We start from the raw sequence: 17,511 nt of genomic DNA, 5'->3' as shown, positions 1-17,511 counted from the left end.
GTTGGTGGAATGACCTTCCCAACTCCATCCGTGAAGCTGACTCACTTTCTGTCTTCAAATAATGGCTAAAAACACATATTTTCCATGAGCACTTAACCAGTCACTAAAACAAACAAACAAACAAACAAACAAACAAACAAACAAACAAACAAACAATTTATTGTTGCACTTTAATCTGTTTTGAATACTATACTATACTTTCTTATTGTACTTGTATGTTAAAATGACACAAGTTTATCCCAACTCAAATGCATGACATCAAATGAAATAGAATTAAGTTGGAAGTAATCCAAAAGTAATCAGATTATATTATATCATCTATATGATTATATTACTTATTGCATTTTTGTTTTCATGTAATTTGTAATCATTACCTGATTACAACTCTCCATTAATCTGCCCAGGATTGTTAAAGCGTCTCCATCCAGGTGTCTGTATGCATATTTTACAACCACATAAGGCGGTGCATACGTGATATGTACTCTTCGTCCTTGTCCTATCAATCTTTGATGATGCACTCTCATCCAATCCACTGTGTTGAGCCATGATGTTTTTGAATATGCGTATACTTGCACCTTGACCTCCTGCAAGGTTTGCAGCAAGTACATCATGCCCAACCTGTGGATATTTGAGATATTTATTCAAAGGGATAGTTTATAAAATATCATCCTTTAATTGCAAATTACAGTGCATAACATTAGATTACAATATAATGTAACTGCACCTGAAGTGCTTCATATTGTCCCATCAGGTAGAGGGGGCATTTTGTTGTCCACTCCAGTGATTCTGTTATGCATGCCCAGCCCTTCAATACCAATGTCAATCAAGACAGAAATGCTCTGCTTATCTTATTTGGTTGGTCATAGGACTAAGCAAGAAAAGCTTGCAACTACTGTAAGACAGTTTAGAATTAGTTAAATCCGATGGCTCACTTGACTGGGGATGACGTCAGAGAGTAAAGGGTCTTGGTTAACATCAGGTTTGCAGCTCGTTGCCAGCCAAAACCTTTCCCCGTTCCACTGATCACCGCTACACGGGGAGACCCTCCAACTCTGAGACTGATAACACCATTTAGCCTCAGTCGCCTTGAGATAAGGACATTTGAATTAATAATATATATAGATTTAGTTTCATTTGGTTTAACGAAATACACACATATTACATATCCAGGTTTAACACAAGTTTTAGCTCAATCGAAAGCATTTGTGGCATAATATTGATTTCCACAAAAAAATACTATTTTCTTTGAAAAAGGTAACTATGGAGGTGACAGTGAATCACTTACAATGGAAGTGAATGGGGCCAATGATCGGAGGGCAGAAATGTGAAGCTTATAATTTTATAAAAGCACTCGCATTAATTGTTTTGTTAAAACGTGCATATTCTTTTAGATTTACAGTTTTTAAATCAGCATTTATACGGTTGTGGGTTTCAAGCATACAGTGTCATGACAACGGATTTGTAAAATTGGATGTTACTTTACACAGAAAAGGTTAGCGAGCGATATTATGAAACTAAAATCATGTTAAAACGTATATTGATTATGTCTTGTGGCTATACTTTAAAAAAGGTGAGTATTTTAACGTTTACCTACTGGCCACATTCACTTCCAATGTAAGTGCCTCACTGTAACCTTGTTTTAAAGAAAAGGATGGACGAGGCTAAATGTTTTTTTGTGGTAATTATGCCACAAATGCTGTCAACTGAGCATAACTTGCGATAGATGCTTCTCTCAATATCCCCAATCTTCACTGTGACCAAATCACTGCGAGGAATCACTTTAATTTATTATTATAAGTAGTATTACTGGAAATATTAAAAGTGGGACAAAAGGCGTGATTCGAACCCAGATCGTCAGCATGACAAAGCATTTCACACCGTTGTAACACCCTGAGATACCAAGTAGGTATAGCTGCAGGCCAGAGAATCTCTAAAAGAGGGTGGGGTTACTCCAAAGGGGGCATCACTTCCACTTACAGTTAAGGTTAGGGAAAGGGTTAAGGTTGGGACTCCCTCTACCTCTAGAAGTTTGGAGCTCCTGCTCTTTTTTTGGAGCTGTGCCTGCAGCTATAACGTTCTCAGTTTAGCGGCACGTGGAGGCGCAGTTTGTTAGTGAGTTTCCACCAGACTATTGGATTGCAAATTGTCACTCCGTTTTCCATTTTCTTAACCCACTAAACATGTAACCCATTTACCAGTTCAATGTCACTGCACCATTGCAAAAAGATCAAATATACTTGCCTTCATTTGAACAGCAGTTGACCCCAAAGAAATTTGTCGTGGCAGTCTTGAGCTTGGTCTCAGCAATGGTGGGGGGAGTTGCTGTAAATAGATGACTTAAATATGTATATGTGTGTATATGCTATTCAAGCAATGATAATATCACTGGTAATAACTACAATCACTGTCTGCTGGTGTATCTGGTCTTGTCCTGTTCACTCTATGTTCTAGATTACATTTGTGATTTTCCATTGGATTACCTTGCCTTGAGTCCCTACCCTGACACTTGCCTTTGAACTAGGACCACAACGCAGCTCAGCTGTCTGATTCATTACACACAGCATCTCACATAAGCATAGCAGTCTTCAGACTGATCTATTGCCAATTGTCTACCCTAGCCAGAAGTACAAAACTGGCAGTGACCTCTGACCAGAAGCTGGCCACTTTGAATGAAAGGCAGAAGCGGTCACCGCTCCTCCTATCCTGCCCTGTTTTATCATCGCTAGACTCCTTTCATTATAGAACTGCCTTAGGTAGGCCAGGCCATCCATCTTGATTCCGTGTTCAACCTGTGAATAGTGGCCAATCAGACTGTCCACAACGTCAAACTGCTTCAGTTGTGTGAGAAAAAACAATGCTGTTTTAACATATAAATGGGCTTACAGGAGTAAAGTGAACAAACATGGTATTCAGCTTTTAAATCTCTATATACTGTAATTGCGTAGAGAGTGCAACTGTGCCGTTTCAGCCATCTTGGTTCCAGAAGTGTTTTTCCCAGGCCTATTTTCAATCAGGATTACATAAAATCCTTCAAAGAGTTGTAACCTTTGGGACGGCTGTGGCTCAGTTGGTAGAGCGGGCCGGCCACTAATCGCAGGATTGGCGGTTTGATTCCCGGCCCACACGACTCCACATGCGAAAGTGTCCTTGGGCAAGACACTGAACCCCAAGTTGTGCCCAATGGCAGGCTAGCACCTTGTGTATGAATGTGTGTGTGAATGGGTGAATGAGTCACAGTGTAATGTGCTTTGAATACCGTTAAGGTTAAAAAGGCGCTATATAAGTGCAGACCATTTAAACCATGAACCAAACCAACAAGCTCCGAGTTGAATCACAACTTTGAATTGAAGCAAATGCGTATTTTAAAATTGGACAAAAAGAGAGAAGTACGAGGCTGTGAACTTAACATCTTTAATGAAAGAATGAACTACAATCGCGTTGCAAATTATATAATCGAATTAAAAACTATGGAAAATTATTGATTTAAAGTAATCGATTACAAGTATAGAAACAATCTATTTTAAGTTTATTGCAAAATTACACAAACATTTACAAATATAGTTAGTAGTTTTTGAGTATAGTGAGACTGCAAGTGTTGTGCATTATTCAAAGTGAGTCACGGGAGTGGGTGGTCGCTGCAGCGCAGTTTTGGCGCACTTTGTTGGCTGAGATTCTCTGATTGGTGGATATTTCTCTGCTGAATCATGGGTAGTGTAGTTCTTGACCCCAAATTCCACTAGTAAACACAATTTTTCAAAATCAAGATGAAATAATGTGGAGTGATTGTTCGACAGAAGCATTGGTTGATTAACAACCATAGAGCTCATGGTAGGTCTGTCTTCGAAGGTTTATTAGTTATTGTTAAAAATCAGTTCACATATGGAGAAAACGAATGTGGTTTTTTTTATTTGGAAAGCAGAAAAGAAGTGGCATAAGGGTAATTTATCATTAACGAAAATGAACCCATTTGTGTCAGGATTGTGATCACACTGTCAGGGTTTATTTTGTGATAATGGCCGTTTTCCAAATGGCATTTTTGCACCTTTGAAGGGCACTTCATGAAGGGAACGAATGACACTCGAATGGTCATTCTAAACAAAAGTAAGAAGTAATTTTTTTCACAAAGGGCCGTTCACAAGACTTCTAGTGAAGGGTACATTCAAACTGTAATGCTCCCTTCAGAGTGCCTACATCAAGTGCTCTGTCCTTTGTAGTGAGTAGGGCATAGGGGTGATCACTTTTAATTGGAATTCGCCCAATGACTGTATGACAGTACATTATATGTCACATGTTTGTTACTCTCAGATTTCAACAGAATATATGTAATTTACCTGTAAGTGTTTACATAAGACCCATGTCACATGACAGCACCTTGCTTTAGCACAATTGAGATTAAGTGGACGCTGGTCAGACCTCCACCTATTACATTTACATTTATGGCAGACCGCTTTTATCCAAAGCGACTTACAGTGAACTTATTACAGGGACAATCCCCCCGGAGCAACCTGGAGTTAAGTGCCTTGCTCAAGGACACAATGGTGGTGGCAGTGGGGATTGAACCAGCAACCTTCTGATTAACAGTTATGTGCTTTAGCCCACTACACCACCACCACTCCCTTCTGACCCTATTACCATCACTTTCTGACCCATGTGGCACACAGGAGGAGGACCTGAGAAAAAAATTACAAGGTGTATTACTTAAACTTTACATGGTTTTCCATTCTGAAAACATTCCTGTTCTTGGGTGGGATTGCAACTGAAAACCTAGGAGAAATTATTATATTCTCCCAATATGGTTTTGGTAATTTTGTGACTGACCCAATTTGTGTGTGTTTGGAGGTAGAGGACAATTCTTATTTAAATATGGACTATGAATTGAATATTCTCATCATGTAAAGAGAAGCAATGAATTAGCTGCACGGTGTGTTGCAGACGATCCTCCGGGTAGCTTTCCTGGATTGCCTGCACCCAAGATGGGACGTTTGCTATCTGTGCCCTGGAAGGCCCCTTGCCATGACAACCATTTTTTTCCTATACATTTTCCCCAGTGTGGAGTGTCACCCTGAAAAACTTCACCTCACTCTCATCCTCAGATAAGACTGGAATTATTCTGTCTGCTGTGCCTCTGATGAGGACACTGTCCGGGTCATATTTGTGTACCTGAGTGGAAGTCCTTCACAATATAATCCATGAGATAGATATTTACATTTACATTTATGCATTTGGCAGATGCTTTTATCCAAAGCGACTTACAGAGCCCTTATTACAGGGACAATCCCCCCAGAGCAACCTGGAGTTAAGTGTCTTGCTCAAGGACACAATGGTGGTGGCTGTGGGGCTCGAAATCCTTCTGATTATCAGATTACCAGTTATGTGCTTTAGACCACTACACCACCACCACTCTCTTCACGCTTACTATTCAAAGTTAAGAGTTTGGTTAGTGTGAAAACACATACCCTGATATAAAATGCCAAATTAGACATTCTTCGTGGGGTTTAAGAATGGTATTTTCCAAACTAATTTCCCGGAATGTTTACATTCTGGAACTGTATGTAGGATACAATTAAACTAAAGTAATTTTCTGGGTGCATTACAAGTTCATCTCAATTGAAAGCATTTGTGGCATAACGTTGATTACCACAAACATTTATTTCGACTCATGCCCCAAAAATCTGGGTAACAGTGAGGCACTAACAATGGAAGTTAATGGGTCCAATCTGTAAACGTTAAAATACTGTTTTAAAAGTATAGTCACAAGACGTAAACAATATTCGTGTTAACATGATTGAAGTTTTTCTGTGTAAAGTTATAGCCAATTTCACAACGTTGTTGCCATGACGATGAAAGAACATTAAGCCTAAAACCCTAATTGACAATAAAATAATGTTTTTGAATGTGCTTTAATAAAATTATAAGCTTCAAATTTCTACATTAAACCCTTCAAAAATTGGCTCAAAAGTTGATTACCACAAAAATTGGAATTTTTGTGGTAATCAACATTATGCAACAAATTCTGTCGATTTAGCTTAGCTTGTATAGAAAATTAAAAAAATATATTTATTTTTTGTAAAGTGTAGAAAGATAAAATTCATGAAATTATGTGTATTGAATATTGATGCCACTGTATCATTTTGATGAAAAGAAATGATAACAGATTTATTTATTTATTTTATTAAAATTCATTAAAAAAAAATGTAGTGTAGATATAGGGGCAATGATGGGGCAAAATCTGTCAACATACTTGCATGGTGAAAGTTAATTATAATAATATATTTTAATATAACAAGTTATCTATGCTTTTGAAACACACTGTCTACTGCAGAAGTGAAGAGTAAACAATAAAATGCTCATCCAAAACACATTGGTGAGGGGTAGAGAGTGTGTTTCAAAAGCATAGACAACTTGTTGTAATAAAATATATTATTAGAATTAAATTTCACCATGAAAGTCTGGACATGACACATAGCAACAGAGAAAGCATTAAAAGCATTAGATTACATGATTACTGATAGTGGCACCTGGTGGCCAAGGTTGGTACCGCATTCCTACATTTGCAGTTTGGAGATTCTACCAGCAGATGGTAATAAAGTTCAAATTCTGAAAGTACAGAACATCAAATAATGTCCCTGACCATTGTTCTGTTGTCTCTATCGCTGTGGAGGTCCTGTTTTTAGATAAACGAAACAAGTTTCTCTTGAACGCCAAAATGTCGCGAGGGGTGTGGCCTGTTGCTCTCGTGCCCTATCGTGCAAAGGAGATCAACATTCAGTGAATATTTTCACAAAATAATACATTAGATTTCAGTTTGTTGCTGAACAAACCTTCTCCTATGCTTTCATAACAATCATGAGTCTCCTGGAATAATTTATTCGACTTCTGAATTATACTTTTGTGTCCTTTTACAGCTTGAAGAGGAGGTCACTATAAACTGCCACTGTATGACATCACTGAGCAAAACATTTATTCACAATTTCTCCCTTTGTGTTAAGAAAAAGACAGAAAGTCATATTAGGGTCATAACAACACAGGAGTGAGTAAACAAAGACAACATTTTCATTTTTGGGTGAATTATGGCTTTAATATAAGCTATAAAACAGTATTATAGTATGCAATCAAAGTTGCCAAAATACTATATAGCATGTAAAAAAGTTTTTATATCGATGTTCATTTATAAGCTTGAAATATATGTTGTAGTTTTAATAAGCCTAAAGGAAAAAGGTACATTATAAATAAGCAATGTATTGAAATTGTTGCTTTAAAAGACTACTGAAGTGTTTTTAACACCTTGAAAACATTATACTACCTGTATAGATAGTCTCAAGAAAAATTGCCAAAAGGAATATTCCATGTCCACTAAAACCGTATCTCAATCAACATTTGTGGCATAATGTTGATTACCACAAAAATTCATTTCAGCTCGTCCCTCCTTTTCTTTAAAAAAGCAGACATTTACAATGGAAGTGAATGGGGCTACTATGTACAGTGGCCCAGAGGAGCAGAACACCAAAAGCAAACTAAAGTTCACAACATAATGAAATTAAGCCACAACACAAAGAGATTAATGATTGTTATAATTTCTTTGATTTGTGCCTTAATTTTGCTGTGTTTTGGATTAATTTAGTTGTGTTGTGCACCTCTGGGTCACCATAAATGTGTAACCATTAATGACTCACTGTTTTAAAGGTATAGCCACAAATCATGTGCGTGTTAACATGATTTTAGTGTGATAAAATGGCTTACTAACCTTTTCTGTGTGAAGTTATTCCTAATTTTACAATTTTGTAGCCATGACGATGCGACACTGTAAACCCAAAATGACCGTAAAAACATCGGTTTAAACACATTTACAGCTCAAATAATACACAAGTTTGAGAGGAGAATTCCTGTCAGCGCTTTTATAAAATTATAAGTCTCTTAATTTTTTTTTTACTTTAAACCCTCCAAACATTGGCCCCATTCAATAATAAGTTATTATTCTTAACTCCAACCTGGAATATTCCTGTAATAATTCTTTACATGTTTTAAACACTTCCATCACTGAGGTAAATATTGTCAAAGTTAAAACCAGAGTGGCTTAAATTAACAATCAGTAACAAGGCATTTTGTTTACACATAGAATGCGTAACTGCAGTTATCTGGTACAATCATGACATTAATGAATGCTGTTTTATCTGGAGAGATTAAGCTATTTTCATATTGTACTGTACATGAGTGTGTAGTTGTATTTTTGTTGTATGGCCTGCTGTACATTCAAAGAGTAAGCAGATATATACGCATCTTGATGTAACATTTCTGCACATGCCAAAATATCAGTGTTGTTCTCTTTCAACTCAGCTTGGTTGAGTTGGGTTTTGGCATTTTCTGTGAGGATGTGACTATAGGATCTTCTTATGTGTCTGTTGCAATAATTGTGAGTGTGTGCAACCTCATGTAAACTTTGAACTGCTTTGGGTGTGTTTGTGGCCTTTATACAACTTGTTTGTTTCAGAAGGCCTCGTCTGCTACGTGACATTTTTGTTGGTATGCGGTCTGTAGTGGTATGAAAGCATGATGCATAACACTGACTGGCAATTTGGAGCAGGAAACCATGGAGTCAAAATGTCACTGCAAACTAATGCATGTTGTGTTTCAATAAATAAAGCAGCACTTTCACCATTTAGGTTAGCCTTTTGTTATTAATTCAATTTATATTTAATATTATTGCCTTCAATCTTAATAATTCAGAAAAGTTTCCCAAATCTGAGAGCAATTATCAGATTTTTTAATAATTTAATTCATCATTTTCTCCACACTGCTAAATCAGAAAGTCAGGTCCAGACTGTTAAGATGGTTACCATCATTCCATTTTGGATTGTCTTAATTCAGTAATGACTGTAGGTATTTAAGTATGGCGAGCAGTTTAGGATCAGAGGATTGGTCAATATTTGATACCGTAGAATAAAAGTTCAACACAGACCAAAAATGTGGGATTTTTAGTGCAGAATCAAAATAATCACACATGAGTGATTCTCACAAAACCTGTGAAGAAAATGTCCTGGTCATAGTTAACCCCAAATCAGAAATAATAATATTAATACAAAAGTAATTCTTAACATAAAATAAGAAAATGAAGCCTATAATAGGGGTGCTAATGATTTGAGACCTCATTTTGTTATTTTAAGTCAAATTAATGTAGAAGTTATGTTATCTCTGAAAAGTTCATATTCTAAGCTTTCAAATTATACATCATTTGCATGACTTATGTGTGCAGAGACTTTTACTTTTTAAGCTTCTACTTTTTTCATGATATAGTGCCCCCGTTTTGACCAGCCATCAGGACTATAGAGTTTAAGGGGTTTCAAAGGCCCTAAAAATAGGCCTAATAATCTGTATGCAAAATATAATAGGCCTCAATTTATGTATGCAAAATATAATTTCTTATTAGTCTTTTTTGATATCGAAGTGAAATTGGACCAGGACATTTTCTTTTTTCAGGATTTGCGAGAATCATCCACATGGGTGATCCTGATGTATATATAGTGTGCATCTTGGTTTGGGATTAATGAACGTCCTGGTTACTTTCGTAACCTTCGTTCCCTGATGGAGGGAATGAGACGTTGTGTCGATGTAGTGGCCTTTGGGAGCCCCAAACACCTCTGATCTTTGAGAAGAGGCCAATGGGAATTGGTGAGTTGAATTTGCATGCCACTCCCCTAGACATACGGGTATAAAAGGAACTGGCTCGCAACCACTCATTCAGGTTTTGTGCTGAGGAGCCAAGACAAGGTCCCGGCCATTTCAGAAATGTATGGTCTGTCCAAGGGCTGAACATGCGGCCGCAGATCGGCATGATTACCACGCGATGTGCCCCGTGATGCCATGCCCATCTCGGAACTCGAGTCTGAAGCCAGTACTGAAGCCAGTACTGTCTCATGTGCATCAACCCGAGTGGTGTGACCGCCGCAGAGGACACCATATGCCCCAGGAGCCATTGAAATTGTTTCAGGGGGACTGCTGTTCTCCGCCTGAATGACTTCAGGCAGTTCAGCACCGACAGCGCGCGCTTGCTCGTGAGGCGTGCCATCATGAGTCTAACTCCATCCAGAGAAAAGAGAACCAGGGAGAGCTTGCTCTTTTCCCAGTTGACCTGGAGACCCAGCTGGCTTCGGTGCCTGAACACCAGGTCCCTGTAGGCACACAATAAGTCTCGAGAGTGAGCTAGAATCAGCCAGTTGTTGAGATAGTTGAGGATGCGGATTCCCACTTCCCTTAGCTGGGCAAGTTCTGCCTCTGCGATTTTCGTGAAGACAGATGTGACAGGGACAAGCCAAAGGGGAGGACCCTGTACTGGTACACCCGGCCCTCAAAGGCAAAAAGAAGGAAGGGCCTGTGTCGAGGTAAAACAGAGACGTGGATGTACGCGTCCTTCAGGTCTACCACCGCAAACCAATCTTGATGCCGAACGCTCGCTAAAACACGTTTCTGCATTAGCATCTTGAACGGGAGTCTGTGTAAGGCCTGGTTCAGTACTCGCAGGTCCAAGATTGGCCGCAACCCACCGCCTTTCTTTGGTACGATGAAATAGGGGATGTAGAACCCCTTATTCATCTTGGCTGGATGGACAGGCTCTATCACGTCCTTCCGTAGAAGGGTCACACAGTCAGAAACTCGCTTAACTTTCACCACCATCTTCTCCAATAAAGAACAAAACTAAATCAGCAGCCATGGCAGGCCGAGCGGACATGGAGGACAACATGGCGATCACTATAAATTGATTTGAGGACATTTTGAAAACTGAATTAGCGGCAATGTGCACCGAGTTCTGTAAAAACAAACGATGGTGCAATGCTGAGCTTTTTCCCCGACTTTTCTCCCTCAACGTCAAAGAAACGAAGCTCCTATACTCTAATAAGGAAAGAATTGAAAGAGGCAGGTACACTGAAGATTGTCATGAAATACGGCAAGACTAAATTACTGTACTCTCCGGAGGAAGCGCATCAATTCCTAAGCTCGATCCCCCAACCTCATTCTTCAAATATGGACATGGCAGAACAGATTGTTATTACTGAGTGACTAGTAATAACAATCTGTATAGAACTACATGTGATGGTCTTCTACTGGCAGTTTGTTCATGTTAGCTAGGACAGCCTTTCTCAAAGTGGGTGCCGCGGCACACTGGGGTGCCCCCTGACTGTGTCAGGGGTGCCCAAAAAATTACGTAGGCTAAAAAAAAAAAAAGAAAAAAAAAAATCTGACATTTCATATATAAATATATTTGAATTTACATAAATACATTCTTCTTCTTTTCAAACATATGAACGTATTAATACAATTGTAAATTCATTTTAGATATATATATATATATATATATATATATATATATATATATATATATATATATATAAAATTAACCATAAAAATCCGTCTCACAAGACCGAGGCAAGACACACACACAACTTGGCGCAAGTGACGCTAACCCATAGCAACGCGTTATAGCAACAACACCTCAGACTGACAGAAACGTAAAAATAAACGTGAATTTAGGCCACTTTAGTTTTGTACACATTGTCATGTTAATTATAAGCAAATACATTTTTTTTTTTATTGACCACAATATTATCATTGATATATGTTTGAGAAGGGCACTTTTGATTAATTTTGAAATAGGGCAGGGGCTCGAGCACATTTTTCTTTACAACTTGATGAGTCAACGGGCGTGAGTGGGCATGCTCAGCTCTTGGCAAATGTTCGGTTTGTGGATGGGGACCGTATTAGAGAGAATTTTTTCTTTTGCAAACCGCTGCCAAACAAAACAACAGGAGAAGAAATTTATCGTGTGACAACTGAGTATCTTGAAAAGGGAGGATTGAGTTGGAAGAACTGTATTAGTATCTGTACTGATGGTGCAGCTGCAATGACGGGCTGTGCCAAAGGTTTCATTTGCAGGGCAAAGCAGCAAAACCCTGACATCCGAACAACCCACTGCTTCCTTCACAGAGAGGCACTTGCTGCAAAGACGCTCCCAAAAGAACTTTCGGACGTGCTTGACAGAGCAGTGGACATTGTTAATTTCATAAAGGCGCGCCCATTAAAGAGCCGTCTGTTTTCGATTCTGTGCGAGGAAATGGGGGCAGAGCATCAGAGCTTGTTGCTACACACGGCAGTCCGCTGGCTGTCACGGGGGAAGGTTTTGGGCCGATTGTGCGAGTTAAGAGAAGAACTCTCTTAAAATCTGCATATGCAGAGCTGCTCGCAGATGAGCAATGGTGCCTAAAACTCACGTATTTGGCTGACATCTTTAAGCACCTCAATGAGCTGAATATTAAAATGCAAGGCAAAGAAGAAAACCTCCTCTCCTCGTCTGACAAACTGCGTGGCTTCAGATCTAAGCTCACACTCTGGCGTTCCTTTGTGGGACAGGGCAGGCTGGATATGTTTCCCCTGTGCAATGTGCATGTAAACAGCAGTACACTTTCTGATCTCATAACCCAGCATCTGAAATCTCTCGATGAGCGATTAATCATTATTTTCCATCGGAGTCTTATGCACAGTTTGACTGGGTCCGTGATCCTTGGAGTTCAAGCGCGCTGGAGAGCGCAAAGGACTGGCCACTGCCAACACAGGAGCAACTGATGGAGATCAGGGAAGACCGCACATTGAAAATGAGATTTGGTGACATGGAATTGGACAGGTTTTGGATTTCAGTGAAAAAAGAGTATCCAGTGGCTTCAAGTAGCGCTGTTGCTATTTTGCTACCCTTCTCCACAACTTATCTGTGCGAACTGAGCTTTTCAAGCCTGACGTACATCAAGAACAAGTACAGGGAGCAACTGAGGACTGTGGACCAGGAGCTCCGTGTCTGCCTCTCATCCATCCCTGCCAGGATAGGGCGGCTGTGTGTGTCGCACCAGGCTCACGTCTCTCATTGATTGTGGTCACCCCCACCCCCGGCTTGTGTGAGCGCGTATGCGCGCTGCATGCGCGCATGTAGATCTTTCTCCCTCTCTCGTTGTGGATTATTGTTTGTGTGTGTGTGGGTGTATGTGTATGTGGGTGTGTGTACATGCGCATGGCACGGATGAAAACAAGCACTATATGGAAAAACATTCCTGCTTATCTCTGGTGCATTTTTTAACATGCATCTTTTTCTTATCGTATTGTATATATATTTTTTTCATGTCTGCCCATTTTTATTTTATTTTAACTGCATCCTGCACTTCATTTTAGTTCTCCTGGTCTGGATTTGTTGTTGGGTTCTTGTATTGGGCAGTCCACCTCTTACGGTTTTATGGCATTTGTGTCTCTGATTAATTATTTTGTGAATTACTTTGCAAACCTGTGTTTTTAAAGGTGCTATAAAGTTGTTATTATTATTGTTATTTACAGTTCGTATTATGCTCTGTTCATTACTGTTCTGTCTAAATAAACAGGACATTTGCATTTACATTTGGGTTATGCAGTGTTTTTAAATTATATTTTACACTGGGGTGCCTTGAGATTTTATGCACTTTTGAAAGGTGCCCTGACTGAAAAAAGTTTGAGAAAGGCTGAGCTAGGAGACAAGGTATCTCAGTTTCATACGTATATGATGTAATTATTTATGTTTGCTTCCTCGTTACAGAAAATATAATTAATTACTGATGTGAATTCAAAAAGATATTCTGTTCTCTTATAATTAGGCTAATGGCGGTGTACTAATGTTGTACAGGCTGTCATGTTGCTGTCACTGACAATGACAGAGGAGTATAATGCTGTAGTTCTATGGGGTGGGTTTGCTTTATGTTACAGGGTTGTTCAGTGGGTGAGGGATGGTTTAATGGTAGACTTAAGATTATTTATTTGCAGTGGTTTCACTTTGACTCATTTGTTCAAATCACTTATTTGTTTGATACTTATGACTAAATTGAATATACTAAGTTGTAATGTAAATGGCTTAAATGGCCCCCATAAACGTCCAATGTTATAGAATAATTGCTACAAAGAAAGGTTGAGTTTTTTTGTGATGGTAAATGGTCTGCACTTATATAGCACCTTTTTAACCTTAATGGTCTTCAAAGCGCTATACACTGTGACACATTCACCCATTCACACACACATTCATACACCATGCAAGGTGCTAGCCACTGGGAGCAACTTGGGGTTCAGTGTCTTGCCCAAGGACACTTCGGCATGTTGAGTCATGTGGGCTGGGAATCAAACCACCAATCCTGCGATTAGTGGCCGACCCGCTCTACCAATTGAGCCACAGCTGCCATGATCAATTCAGAACTAAACTATGTTAGGTAAAGGCTCGGTAGATGACCCACGAATACTATGGGAGGCAACAAAAGGTTTTATAAGGAATTTTTTTATTTCATATGCATATTTTCGCCAGAAAATGAATCTTAAGAAAACCTCTGACCTGGAATCCAAACTGCGGTCACTAGAGCAGGCAAACCGTCATTCTTTTTCTGATAGTACTGCAGCCAAAATTGAAACTGTTAGGAAATAACTTAATTTATTATATAGATAAAGAGCTGAATTTCTTATACAAAGATCCAGACAAAATAATTGTTTTCATGGTAGCAGACCTAGCCATTTATTAGCTTTAAGACTACGTAATAATGAAAAATGTGCTAATATTACAGCAGTGAAATCTCAAGCCGGTGAGGTTCTGACTGACCAGAAGAGTATAAACAACACTTTTCATTCCTTCTATTGTGATCTTTACAGCTCCAACTCTAAATGCGACCCTACCTCCTTTACTTCCATTTTATCTACTCTTAATCTTCCGCATCTGTCAGAATCAGACTCTCAGTTCTCAGCTAGACCCATATCACTTGTCGAATTAGAATCATCGGTTGGAGGTATGAGCAATGGGAAATCCCCAGGTCTAGATGGCATACCAGTTGAGTTCTATTTGAACTTCTGGGCCAAGTTGGGTCCACTAATGCTAGATATGATGCAATATTCAAGTGATCAAGGATCCTTTGGGCAAAATATGAACATGGCTATTATATTTCTTTTGTTAAAAAAAGATAAAGACTCTGCATCATGTTCTAGTTATCGCCCAGTTTCTCTAATTGGTACAGATGTTAACATTTATGCAAAAGTTTTAGCATGCCATCTAGAAGGCATTATGACCAAACTTGTTCATCATGATCAAACAGGGTTTATCAAATCTCGCTCTGCCTCAGATAACCTGCAAAGACTGCTTTACATATTTATCTCAGCAGAACAATTGACTTCTCCTTCTGCAATACTCTCTTTAGATGCAAAGAAAGCATTCGACCATTTAGAGTGGAATTATTTGTGGGCAGTGCTAGTTCACCTAGGTTTTAGCTCTAACTTTGTAAATATGATTAAAATCATTTATGCTAATCCCTCAGCTATCATTCTTACTGGCCAGGTATGTTCACAATCTTTTTCGATTGGAAGAGGCACTCGTCAGGGTTGTCCTCTTTCACCTTTACTGTTTGCTCTGTCTCTAGAACCTCTTGCTCAAGCTGTACATCAGTCAGAACTTATGCTTCCTATATCGGTTAGGAACACCTCACATCACATATCTTTATTTACAGATGACATATTGCTTTTTCTAGACAATCCAGTTCATGCTGTCCCTCATGTTTTAAATGTATTTAATCAGTTTAGTTGTCTATCTGGGTATAAAATTAATTGGACAAAGTCATATCTGCTTCCTCTCGATTTCTGTGTTGGATCTGTGACGTTTTCTGTTTTTATTCCGGTAGTGCATTCAGTTCAAATACTTAGGGGTAGATATATATCCTTCTCTGCAGGGTATTGTTTCAGAAAATGTAAACAATAACTTGGCCAGGTCTTGCAAATTGGACGCATCTTCATACTTCTTTCCTTGCAAGAATATCTGTTGTTAAAATTGAATATCTGGTGTTAATTAACCACTTTCTTTAACAACTATTTGGTCTAAGGACTTCAGCGGTGACATACAATCTTTATCTACTGACCAAATTTGAGAGACAATCACATCATCCTCAAAAAATCCAAATCATCAGATGATCCATTGGAAACTACTGCATAGACTCTACCTGTCCCCTTTAAAACATTTCTATATGCATTTGTCACCTTCCCAGAATTGTAACTTATGTTCGCAGAGACCACTTGGTACATATTTAAATTTTTTCTGGGAATGTCCTGCACTTTTTCCTTTCTGGTCTCAGCTTGCTCATGACATATCATTCTTGTTAGATAAGGATATGGTTTTCACTCCAGAACTTTTCTTCCGAAATAACTTCTCTGAATTGGCATTGTCTTCGCAACAGGGAAACTTACTTTTAGCTGCTTTCACTGCTGCAAAGAAAATGTTAGTCAGTCGTTCCACATACGATGAGCAGGCATGTATGGAGCTTATCTTTGCTGGATATTATTTCTTTAGAGCTATCAAAAGCTCGCATACATGGAGCAAAGACAAAGAATTTAAAGACTTGGTGTGCTACATTTGATAATATTAAATCCTTTGTTTCTTCTTTTTGATGTAAAATTAATTCTATATTTTATGTATATTTTCTATTTATCTATTGATTAGGTATTTAACTTTTTTTTTTTCCACTACAATGTCTTTCAGTTCTTCAACACAGTATAAGTCTACCTGGTGGGTGATGGGTGGGGGTGGCTACACTCTAACATGTTGTATTTATTTATTGTTTTATATTGAACTGACTACTCCATAAAAACAATTGCTCATAAAAAAAAAAGAAAAGGCAACAAAGGATTCTCCACCTGGCCCTCCAACGGGGGATGGAGTGGTCTGTTCTCCAGCTCCAGGCCTGTAGCGGGTCTCCATGTCCCTGGATCGCCCGTCTCAGGGGCACTTCGAAGCCTTCCTCGGGTTCTTGGTGGTGCGCTGTGAGAAAGGGGGAGTCTGCTTCCCGCGGGGGGCTCTACACTGGCCCGCTGGGTCAGGCTGCGGCAGAGCCGGTGCCGTTGCCACAGGGGGATGCCCTTGGCGACCGCAACGTTGCCATGGTCATGTTCTCGTAGTGAGCGTCCACGAATGCTGTCTCCACGTGGGCAGCGCCCAAGCACGTGAGGCAGCGATCATGGCCGTCGGAAGCGGAGAGGTAACGACCACAACCAGGAATTATACACAAACGCAAAGGCATCTTTAAAAAGACACTCTCCATGAGTGCCACACTTTTAGAAGGAAATATAGTCTTTTAGACTGCTGAAGCACCCAGGGGCGTTCTCTGCACTCCACCGGTGCACGAGGGGGAGAAGCCGCTTTAATGCGGTAGAGCTTTTTGTAGAGGTGAATGGATCAGTGGAGGAATTCAGCTCGCTGAACACAACCGCTTGGCTCCGAAGAAAAATCTGAATGAGTGGTTGACTCCTTAAAATGTTGCACCTGTGGAAGATCTTTGAGGGCAAATACTTAAAGAAGTAAGAATTTTAAACTAATCATTGAAAGGTCAAGTCAAGTTTGACATACAGCACAGAATGGAGTGAACTTTGAGGGTAGCATTTGTTTTTCATATTCCTACTTACTAAGCAGCACTTCCCCTGCAGCCAGTTTGTTCA

The sequence above is a fragment of the Xyrauchen texanus genome, chromosome 32 (genome assembly GCF_025860055.1).
Source record: "Xyrauchen texanus isolate HMW12.3.18 chromosome 32, RBS_HiC_50CHRs, whole genome shotgun sequence".
NCBI lineage: Eukaryota > Metazoa > Chordata > Actinopteri > Cypriniformes > Catostomidae > Xyrauchen > Xyrauchen texanus.
The sequence above is the reverse complement of the archived record's forward strand: the minus strand, read 5'-3'. Positions refer to the sequence as shown.